Consider the following 12209-nt stretch of genomic DNA (forward strand, 5'->3'; position numbering starts at 1 on the left):
GGCTGTGCTATTGGGGAAAATGTTTGTTATAAAAAGCACTTGGATGAAGGGAAAGAATATATGAGATTTGTCTGGAAAGTATACAGCCATTCATGCAATATTTTAAGAAAAATAGCCTACCTAGATCAATGAGGCATTAGTCCCCTTCAAAGTATTTCCTTTGGGACATCACACACTTAATCCAGTGTCTCCGTCACTTGTCAAAACAATTGGCAAAGTGATTTTTGGGAATGGTCATCAGCTGCCTAATCGCATTTGCCTTTATATCATTATCCAACTTTTGGGAAGACTGAACTTTTGTATCCCCTGGGCCTTTGTGTGTCCCTTGCAAATGCAGCACGAAATTTTTGATGTTGATGAGAGAAAAGAGAATGCAATGTGGCAACTGATGACCATTCCAAAAAAAGACTTAACCAATTGTTTTGGAAATTGGAAGAAATGCTGGAATGTGTGTTTGAGGTCCCAAAGGGGTACTGTGAAGGGAACTAACATCCTCTTATTCTAAGTAGGCTGTTATTCTCAAAATATTGCATAGATAGATCCTTTCTGGACAGACCTTGTATATTTTTAATTACATGAAGTGCAGCGGGAATCCTGAGACCTGAAGAATGACTTTCAGACTTCTAATCTTTGAATTGCTTTATTAGAGGTCAATGGTCTTATATGCCTCAAATCTAATGCTATATCATTTTATCTATATTTCAGACCTTATGTTTGCTGCACTCTTTGATAAAAGAACAGGAATTTACAAGTTCATTCAGGAAGCATCTCGAAATGAGATTTTTTTCAAAAAAAGTATTCCTGAAGGTTTTCATCTCTTAAAGAACTTGATTGAAGTAAACAGAAGAAATAAGATTAATAAATATGCTTCGCACATTGAGGTAAGAACCCATTGTGATCAATCCTTTTATTGTGTATGTATCTCTCAAATTAAATGTTACATTATGTTAGATTAACATGAAATAATGCTGATATAAAAATTCCTTTGTTTGGCTCAATAAATATCCTTGAAATGTTGGCTAGGACCCCCTGGAGGAAGCCAATGGTAGATATTACTCAAGCTGCTAAAAATAGTCTACTGCTTCATTAATTATCCTTTTTTTCAGTTCAGTTGTTAATTTTATTACAATTTAATGTGCGTTGTTGAAATATGATGTAAATAATGTAATAGAAAGTGCATAATGCACCTGGTTGTTCATAAGTTCTTATTGTAGGAAGTGGTTCTTTCGGGTTTCCTTCCGCGTGTATCCATTTTTCGGATAAAAATGGATCCGAATTATGTCTGAAAAATGGATACACGCGGAAGAAAACCCGAAAAAACCACTTCCTACATCAAAAATCTCCGCGGAAGCCTACATGGAAATAAGTTCTCATTTTTCAAATTATCTGCTTGTTTTTTAAAAATTATTTCTATTAAATAGGATAGTACTGTTCAGTAAGTTAAATTGGCTCTAGTATGATATCCTCAGAGAGATAAAAAATTTTAAAACTTGCATGGACAATATAAATTGCCTGGTCAAGATGAATGACTTTTAACCCTGAAATTTCTGCATTTTGGTAGCACATCAGCAGATAACTCAGTTGAAGCAACTTTTTTAGCATCTGAAGTTCTTTGAATCAATATAAATTAATATTCCAGAAAGTTTCTTATTGAAATCAACCTTCAAAATAAAAAGAATTTGAAAGTTTTAAGAGGTTCTTTCAGGGAGTGCTGTGAAATATTGCAATATCCTGCCTTCTGCAAATAAATCACGTCTTTGTATGAAGTTTTAATGTAAAATCTGCAACTAATTCTCTTTAAGTATTGAAGTATGTGAAAGGTACTTATTATTTCAAATTTTTGTTATAAAATGAATGCTGGTTTGTATGAAATTAATGTACGATTCTTACAAAGACAGTGAGAGGCACTTTAAAATAATACCTTTCTTGTAGGGAAGTATTAAGTTGTTCAAGTGTATAAGAGGAGCATACAAAAGTTGGTCTTACAGAAATGGTATACTTCTCGTATATGATGATTCCTCTCCAAATTATTAATTGTTCAATTTTTTCATGAGTCAGTGGGTTCTTAAAACAAGCAAACAATATTTTTACATGCTTCATATTTATGTACATTAAAATTGAGGGCATTCTTCTTTTAGGAATTTTGTTGGTTGTTTTGGATGGAGAAAGACTCTTCTTCTTTGAAGGAAAATGCACTGAAAACCCTAGTTTCACTCTATGAACACGGCACATTGGAAACTGATGAATCACTGTTCACCGCCAGAGTTAATAAGTTGACAAATGAATTATCCAGAGGAGGCCAGAGACAAGCTAAGGGTTTGTAGTTTTCAAATCTCTGTCTGGGAAAGTGAAGTGTTAACCAGCTATATGGATATTTTCTTATCCAGAAAGGAAATTAATGTTATATTAAAAAAAATTGAATCTTTTTATGCATTATTTTGTTATTTATTGATATAATTGTATTGAAAGCCAATGATAATATTTATTCACCCATAGAACAAAGCAGGACTCTGTAATTATTAGGCAATGTCAGTACAGTAAAAATATGCCCATGAAACAAGTTGTATTTATAACCTGTGGGCGCAAACATTTAGTTCAATTCTATAGAATATGGGATTAACTCATTCACATGTTCGAATGTGTTATTCGAAAGAAATTTTTTGGTTCTAATTTTAAAAGGTTCAAATAAATGTTTCTTGGTCTATCTCGGAAAAGGCTATGCAGATCTTTATCCTCTTATTAAAGGGACCATCCCCACTCCTTTTTGAGTTCCTATGAAGAACGTGTATTAGATTTTTGATCTGGTTTTGTGTGAATGAGATATATTCCGTGCTTGCACTAAAGAAATTAATATTTTTTAATTAATATCATTCGATTAGAAATATAGAAATATTTATTTATTTTATTTATTTATTCAGTATTAGTCCGAAAACAGCACATTTTGGCCAAATTTGGCCAAAATTTTGGCCACATTTGGCCATTTTGACCAAAATATGGTAAGGTTAGAATGCTTTTGTGACTCAAAATGGTTTTGGCATGATTTATTATTTGCATTTTATTTTCCAATTTTTTTTTCATCCTTTGATATTAACACTAATTTACTGAGTTAATTTTAAGATGAACAAAAATAGTATGCGCTTTAACCTCGTGGACTGAGGCGTGTCATGCACGACAATGAATGCCTTTGACATTGTATGAATGGTATTTCGTCACGACATCTTGTTCCTTTAAAAGCCCCAAAATTTCAGAGTTTAAGAAGATGCCTCGATAGCTTAACTGGCTAAAGCACTCGACCAAACATTGAGGCATCTGGGTTCGAATTCCGGTCAAGGCGAATGATTTTTACACTCTGAAATTGTTGCATTGAAATGCACGTTAGCGGATGACTCTGTTAAAATTTACTGTTGCTGCATCTCAAACAGTTTCTTTGGAATTTGTCGAGGTTTTATGATATTTCTATTTGTCTTATGTACACTTTTCCATCATTTTATGTTTAAATATTTTGATTTTGTACATATAGAAATGTGCTGACTCGTAATTTTGGGACTCTTTAGCATTACAGCAGATGTTTCATCTACTGGGAGTTCTATGCTACAAGTTTCCTGAAAAAATGGAAAATAATTCTGCTCACATTTTGAGGATATTCATGTACCATCTGGAGAAGCAGGTAATGGGAACTAGGTTTAATTTATTTTAATTTATGAGTGAATCTTGTGCCTATTAATTATATTGTAGGGACTCATTATCATGAAGCCAATCAAATGAAAAAATTACTCCTTGCTGTAATTTTTGATTTGGCAGTTATTACAATGCATACTAATGAGTTTTGAAAAAGTTTACTTTTCCTTAAGGCTGCCTAAATAAGTTATGGTTTTCAGCTCTCCCCTTCTTTTAAATGTATCATTAATAAGTAAAATCATTCTCCTGATAACCTCAATACTAAACTATTTTGATCTAATATACTGCCCAGTTTGCAAGGTGTTTCTCCATATGAAATTTATTCTCTCCTACCCTAATTTCAACGTTGCCTATTGCCTTCTAAGTATCCTATTACTTGCACTGCTAACTGATTTATCTTAATTTCATGTATCTCAGTTTGAATCTGTGGTGAGTTGACCAATGATTTCAATTCCCTGATGTGGAACCCATTATAATTTTTGTATAGGGCCTTATAAGTTCTTGTGTCACAAGGCAAAAATATAAGAAATAAATCTAGAAAAAATCTTGGATTTAGCAAGTCTTTCTTGGTAAAAATGGCATTCTAGTGTAGGGAATCAATTATGCATAATGGTGGTGGTGCTAATGATTCAGTTGCATTGATTGAAAATGATTTCATGCTTCAACTGTGAAACCAAGAGGGAAAAAATCTTTTGGTGGGGGCCTTTTTGAGTTCCTTTTGAAATATTTGATTTTAAAATAAAATGGTTCAAGTTAAAAGACGCATAGCAAAAATTCATGGAAAAATTCATATAAATTAACGGTGATTAAGGTGGGCTCATATTGTTTATGTGTTCAGAGATACTTCATAAATTGATATGAAGGGTGATCGCAATAAACATAATTTAATATGAGGTATGTTCAAGTTCTTAAGTCTTCCTAGCCGACAAATTATCTACTTCAGAAAGTGGAAACTTACATTACTTCTCAGAATAATTCCTTGTAGACATAAATATTTTTTGCCATGTTGATGCATGATTCCATGGCCACTAAGAATGATTTTGTTGGGGTCCCTTTAATCCACTGGAAAAACCAGTTGCTTCCTGGCTGAGGCTTGTGTATGTAGGTATATAGGCGATGACAGCATTCTCATATTGTGACTCTTAATACTTGAAAATAGCTCCCATTCATTTTTTATTGGCAATGTCTTATTAAATAAGTAAACTAATATTCTAAACTATATTATGCATATTTCATACTTTGGAAAGTGCAAAATTAATATGCAGAAAACTTAAAAAAATTGTGTGTACCTAGTTTTAAATGAAATCAAATTCCTTGAGCGTGTGTAATGATAAAATGTAGCTCTTATTAATATTTAAAATTTGTTTCAGGCAAATATGAAAGAAAGTGGATCTTTGACTATACTCAGAGGCCGCTTAGAAGGTCTTTGTGCATATTTGCACAATTTCAAATTAAGTGTTGAGGATACTGACAAACAAAAACTTATCAGTGAAGTTATCAAGATGATAATTCGCAACACAGATGACCACTTCAGGGAAACTCATAGAGGCAAGTAAATTGAAAGTATGTTAGGTTTAATGGTAGTCATTTAAGCATGTGGTGTATTGCCATGCCACTCATCATTTCAGCTGTAAACGTAGAAAATTTCATGAGTTTTATTCTTCATATGCAATTGCTGTAAGAGTAAGAGTGTAAGACTAGGGTAAAGAAAGGAAGTCAAAGGAGGGTGACAAGTGTGATAAAATGGTGCTGATAACACTTATTCGCAGTACAAATGAAGTGAAATTTTATAAGGTCATTCTATTTAACATATTTCAAAGACTGTTCTAATGGGAATGGCAGGACAATGAGCGGGTCTTTCTCAAAGGGAATTAATCTATTTTACATAGAAAAGAAATGGATTGGCCTAGAATAAATGCAAGATAAATCTGTATCTGCCTTTTTAATGCACATGATTTGCAATTGAATTTCCAAGATGTAAATGTATAAATCAAATAGGGATGTTAATATTCATGTTTCTATGTAACATCCTTCCATATTTGGGAAAGTTTTCCCATTAGATCAGAATTTTAAAAGAAGTTGGGGAGGTGATTGTTTTCATAATTTTTTCAAGGGCATGTTGAATTAACTTGTTGATTAATAGTGACGTAGACAAATGGAAGACCATATATTATTCAGATGTGGGCTACCATTGAGTCGGTGAAAATTTAATAAAATTATGATAATGATTCTGGCTTTACTTTGCAAAAATGCACGATGTAGTGTGAGAGTATGCACCCTTTAAATTTTTCACACATCAATTTTAATTCGCTGACCGTATTGTCATCATCTTTGATGATAAGGTTAGTGAATAAAAAATGAGTGAAAAATTTACTTAATGGTTCTTTATATGGTAATATTGCTTGTAAATATGCAAATATATCAATGAAACTTTGTAGTCATGCATTTAATATAACTCAGTGAGGATAAAAAATTAATTAAAATTAAGTATCAGATTTATATAAAAGTGATTTTCTAGAACCTCTTCAAATTCACACATTCTGTGATTATCTGTGAATCTGATGTATTATTGATACCTTCATTACAGCTGCTCTGAATTTATTCAGGCATCATGGATCCCAATTTTCAAATCAAATAATTGAAGACTATAAGTTTTGGCATGATCAGTTATGGATTTGGGCTAGTTCTGAAAACACTGATGATATGAGAGCAGGAAAGCTTGCATTGAACAGCTTCTATCAGATGATGTCCAAAGAATTACTAACAATTGAAGCTTCAAGTGGAAAAATTATTTATAAGGTATGTATTTCAGACTTCTCTGTCTCCATTGGGTTACACCAGCATTAGTCTGTTGCACTGCATCTGTAAATTTTACTGGGATATTTTGTCTTACAATTGAAAAATGGTTTTTGTTAATAATTGTTTCAAGTTAACCGTTTCATGTAGAATTAATAAATATACATTGACAAATATATTAGTTGGAATGGATTGTGACTGCATGTTATTTTAACTAATATTACATGGAAAGCTGAATTCACCTCATTAAGATGTAAGTGGGTGATTTAGATAGGTCTCCACTTATGAGAATTTCATTGGTTGGGGATATTAGCTCTCAGTAAAATACTTATTTCATTTTGTTTTTGTTAATCAGTTCACCTCCTGGACAACTTTGCTGGTAGTAGCATTCAATAAGGTTTAAAGGGACAATATAATGTAGATTGAATGAGGAAATGAAAAAATAGTAACTTTGTGGTTCCAAAGAAAATTTTCTGTGGAATCACAAAGTTATTATTTTTTCATTTCTAATTGGAATTGATTCCATAAGGTTATGTCAGAAACCATCAATTAGATTGAATGAGGGTATTCAACAACAAATTCATTCCAGATCACACTTTTATTGACTCTTTCATTAGAAAACCAAAAAAAATCAAAAGGAAGGGATTAGACGTTAATACTCTTGTACTATTTTAACTGTTAAGGTAGGTATTGGATGGATACAACCTATTCAAATATAAAATTATACATTTAGTTGTCTCTCCTAGCAAAACACAATCTGTCATCTGACAGTACAATTAGTCCCACTTCAATTATACACTTCCTTCATCCCTTCATTCCATCCAACAAACCTATCCCATTTCTACCCAAATGTCATTAACGTGTGAGAAAGATCCTTCAAGAAGAGTGCGTTTCCGGTCAGCAGTTTAACCACCGAAGGCAAGATCATGTTGCCTATAGGTAAGACCATGTCAATAAAATTCGAGAGATTAAGGGCAGAACAGATAGATTTAAGATGCCATCATTCCCATGAATGATAAGGGGTTAGAATAACATCATCTGATCGCATTATGGGGTTAAAATATTATGGTCTAAATTACTCTGGTGTGTGTATTCATCCCATCCCACACACCCTAGCAGTGGCTTGCAGGGTAATAAAAAATACCCCTTCCTCATTTGCCAACTCCCTTCCCCCTCTTTCACAGTGTTCAACATCCGATAACCAATCAAAATGCACTGCATCCATCTTTCGTGCCTCCATTGGATTTCTCCCTTAGAAAAAGACTAAACAAGGGTAAATTTCTTTGTCATTTCTTACTAAATACAATCTGACATCCAACATAGCCGTAAACCCTTTTTCAATTCTGCATACTTCCTTTCATTCCATCCAACATGCCTATCCTATTTCTTCCCCTTCCTCGCTTGCCCAACACTCTCCCTCTATTTAGTGTCTTCAACAACCTATTGCCAATCCAAATTCTCAGCATCCATCTTTCCTACCTCCTTTGGATTTCTCAACCTTATCTTAGAGAAAGACTAAGCAAGAGTAAATTTCTTTGCCATTTCTTAATAAATACAATCCGACATCCAACATTGGATTAAACCCTTTTACAAATCTGCATACTTCATTCCTCCCATCTTACCATCCTGCATCCCCATCCTATTCTTTTCCCTTCCTCATTCGTCTAACGTTCTCCCCTTTATCACAATATTCAACGGGCCATTTCCATATTGAAATATTCTGCATCCATCTTTCTTGCTTCCTTATGATGTGTCTCAAGAATCCCCTCTCCTCCCCCACCATACATCCTTGTTCATTTTACTTTCTGTCAATTTCACCTTTTCCATCCTTCTCCACAGCCACACCTAGAAAGACTCGATTCTACTCCTATCATCTTGACCTATCCTTTTTTAACATCCTTACCCAATGTCCACATCATCAATTCTCTTCTCCTTTTGAAACATTCTGTGGCCAATGCAATTATTCTTCATATGTTCCTATTACTTTGGCCATTTTGGTCCAGAATACTTAGGAGATACCGAATCTGTTTCCACGTGCTCTTATTTATGAGCCCCTATAATAATATTGATTTTAAAATTCTTAATATTAAACGTAGCTTACATCTGTCTTGTAAACCCTATAACCTTTGATTTGTTTACATTTATTCTTCACCATACAAGGCCTGTACAAAAAAAATGAGACTGAGCTATCTTCATGGTGGAGCAAAATCAGTGAGGTATTATAGCACCATCTTCCTTCCCCCCTTTCTAGAACTGTCTGTGAATGGTAAAACACTGCCTTGCTGTGGCCCTGTCTTGATTTGTCTCCGCACAACAGCAATTCTTATCTGAGCTTGCATATGCCAGCTGTACAAAATCTTGTGTTATTGAGAATGAAGGTGTCAGAGAAGCAGCGCATGTGCATTGAATTTTGTTTAAACCATGGGAAAAGTGCAACCAAAACTTATGTGATAATTCAAGAGGCCTTTTGGAGTGGCTCTATGAGTCGGGCATTGTGTTTTCATAAGTACAACCACTTTCTGTCTGGACAAACCTCGACCGATGAAGAACCGAGAAGTGGACGACCATTGATATCAACAAACGATGCCCAAGTCAACAGTGTTGATGATTTAATGCAGGCAAACCATAGGTTAACTGTGAGGGATATTGCCAATGAAGTTGAGATTGCTGGAATGTTTCACCATTTTGACAGAATTTTTGAGTATGCAGCGTGTCTTGTCTAAATTTTAAAATTAACCATAAAGTGTTAACGGATAAACTGAGGCAAAGAAATCTTGACATCAGCCAGGAACTGCTCGATTTTTCATATGACGACTGACACTTCTTAAAAACAATCATCACGGATGACAAAACGTGGGTTTATGGTGATGATATAGAAAACAAAGCCCAGTCTTCACAGTAGTAGGGGTCGTCTTCCTCACAACCCAAAATAGCTCTGATATCACAATCTAACATGAAGGTGATGTTGATCATTTTCTTCGATTGAGAAGGGATTATTCATTATGAATGTGTTCCCGAAGGACAAACAGTGAATGGGCAGCACTATGTAGAAGTTATAAGAAGGTTAAGACATGCCATGTTGTTGAAGAGACCACAAATGCAGCAAAACAAGTCTTGGTGCTCTTGTCAAGACAATGCACAGGTGCACCCATCATTGATTGTTCCTGAGTTTTTGGCCAAAAACAGCACATTGGTGATACTCCAGCCACCCTACTCTTCAGATCTTGCTCCAGTGGACTTTTTCCTTATTTCTACGCTGAAATCCACCTTGAAAGGATGCTGATTTGAAACTATTGAAGACATCCAACAAAATTGTTCTTCAGACTTAAAGGCTATCCCAAAAGAAGCATTCCAGGTGACATTCAAAATGGAAAATATGTTGGGGGCATTGTATTGGCAGCCAAGGGCTGTATTTTGAACATTACAGTTTCAGGCTTAACTTTCTGGAATTCCTTCATGATGATGATAGAAAAAGAAACTTTGCGCTATCACATAACGATTTAATACTTCACACGACCATGGTTTTGGGACACCTGATGATGATATGCCGCATTGAAACCGTGGTCGTGTGAAGTATCAAATCTTTATGTGGAAGTGCAAAGTTTCTTTTTCTACCTTCATCTGTACTTTGATGGCGGTGAGCACGATTAAAGGTAGTTAATAAAATCAAGTATACATTGAAATAGTCTCAACATTTTTTATCAGACCTTGTACATATTGCACAGACTTTTCTATGTGCTTAGCAATGCTTGTAACCCCTTGACTGTCTGACAAACTAAAGCTTGGCCTTCCACAAACCTGATTTTATGAATTCCTGGCCGACCAGTTTCATTCAATTCTAGTTCTTCCCATGCCTCTTGCCAATTCCTCCTCATATAACTGAAACAGAACTGGTGATAATAGACACCCCTACCACTCTTTTCTCCCTAACACTGTCCGTCTGGACCGCACAATCTGCCACTTGCATGAGCAGTCTGAGACATTTACAGGAGCAAATAAGTCTCCTATCCCACCAATCTACTCCTATTTTCTGTTGTACAGTTGTTAATTCACTTTGTCAAACACTGTCTTGAAGTTTATGAAGCAGAATAATATATCCTGATTTTATTCAATGTTCCTCCCAATTAGTGATTTTATCATTGCTATGGAATCTCAAGTGCCACTTCTCTTTCTGAACCCAAACTGATCATTCCCCGTGTATTCATTTGTCCTTCTCTCTATTCTCTTATTGATGATCCTGAGAAACACGAGGTGCTTGTGAAATTGAATTTATTGTTCCTTAGTCCTCAAATATGTTTCCCTTTACCTATTTTTGGATACGGGCTAACACTTATGATGAAATTTTGAAGCCAAATTCCTCCCCCATAACTGCTACTAATTAGTCCATTAAAACTCTTCCTCCCATTTTTTCCTAAACCTTTCAGTAGTCTAATGGGAATGTCGTCTATCCTCACAGTCTTATTTGATTTCAATGTCGTTAATGCAGTATCTTTTTTGAAGAGCCCAAGCCTGGACCCAAGTTATCCTCATGTGCCATATAGTTCCTATATATATTCCTTCCATCTCTCTTGAATCTTCCTTAGTTCAATCAACAAATGCTCTGACTTATCTTTGATTTTTGCTTGGATTTTCTCTTCTTACTCTCTGACATACTTTCAACTTCTTCTATAATGCTTTAATTTCACCCTTCTTTTGTAAGCGTTTCTTATCTAACTTGATTCCCCTTCCCTTAATGCCCTTGTACTGCTAATTCTAATAATACCTACTTATTTCTGCCTATCTCTGTTTTTACATTCTTCCATTTCCTTCTCTTGCCTATCTTTCTAATCATCATCGATAACACATGGTTTCATTGTACTTTTCTTATTTCCTGTTCTTACAGTTTTGTTTTGCTTTCAATATCCCTGTTTTGATATGTTCCCATTTAATGCTATAGTTCCCAGTTCCTTTTTCTCACATAATTTTCTCTACGTCCAGCTGATGCTCCTTTATTGTCATAGTTAATGTTTCTGAATTCCATTATTTTCAACTGTCTTCCCTGTTTTATCCTCTTGAATCTGATGTTGCACTTCCATCAAAACTAAGTAATGATCAGGATACATATCTGCTCCTGGGAAACTGGGAAATAATCAATCTGTTCTTCGATCTTGTATTTGTATTACTGTGCATGTAATTTCATTTGTAGCTCTTGAAATCTCCAGATCTTTCTTCTACTGCACCTGTTTCTTCATTCTTACTCACCCGTTTACTTCACTACCTTCATGTACCCCTTTGTTTTTGTTCTCATTTAAACTTTCGCATTCCATTTCCTTATCCTTCTTCTCTGTTTCTTGCTCTTGAATAATACAAGGCTTGTATAAAAAGTAGCAGAAAAGGTTTAGGAAAAAATAGATTTCAGATGTTGCTACAATGTCAAAACATTCTTCAAAGTACATCCCTTGAGCGTGGAAACACATTTGCCACCGGCTTTTTCAGAAGTAGAAGACTCCCTCGTAGGTTGATTGCAGAGTGTCTTTAACGGTATGCCCACCAGCTTCTTTGACAGCGCTTATAGTCCCATGCTGGTGTCTTTTGAGGGAGGATTTCAGTTTTGGAAATAGAAAATAGTCTCCTGGTGACAAGTGTAAACTGTCTAAAAAGTCAGGGTCTTCTTCAATGCATTGCAGAAGATCTTCACAAGCAGACACTCTTCTCCTCTGCTTTTGGTCATCCGTCAAAACCTGCAGGATGAGTTT

General features: G+C 34.8%; 1 long non-coding RNA gene across 1 annotated transcript; it reads left to right on the forward strand.

Annotated features, from left to right (window-relative positions):
- The first annotated feature begins 735 nt into the window (after positions 1 to 735).
- Positions 736 to 3667, forward strand: LOC139691563 (uncharacterized). Its single transcript, XR_011701606.1, has 3 exons — positions 736 to 881; positions 2139 to 2316; positions 3555 to 3667. It is a non-coding gene; the product is annotated as an uncharacterized lncRNA (long non-coding RNA).
- Positions 3668 to 12209: the final 8542 nt, after the last annotated feature.

The sequence above is a fragment of the Hetaerina americana genome, unplaced genomic scaffold (genome assembly GCF_022747635.1).
Source record: "Hetaerina americana unplaced genomic scaffold, ioHetAmer1.1.p SCAF_38, whole genome shotgun sequence".
NCBI lineage: Eukaryota > Metazoa > Arthropoda > Insecta > Odonata > Calopterygidae > Hetaerina > Hetaerina americana.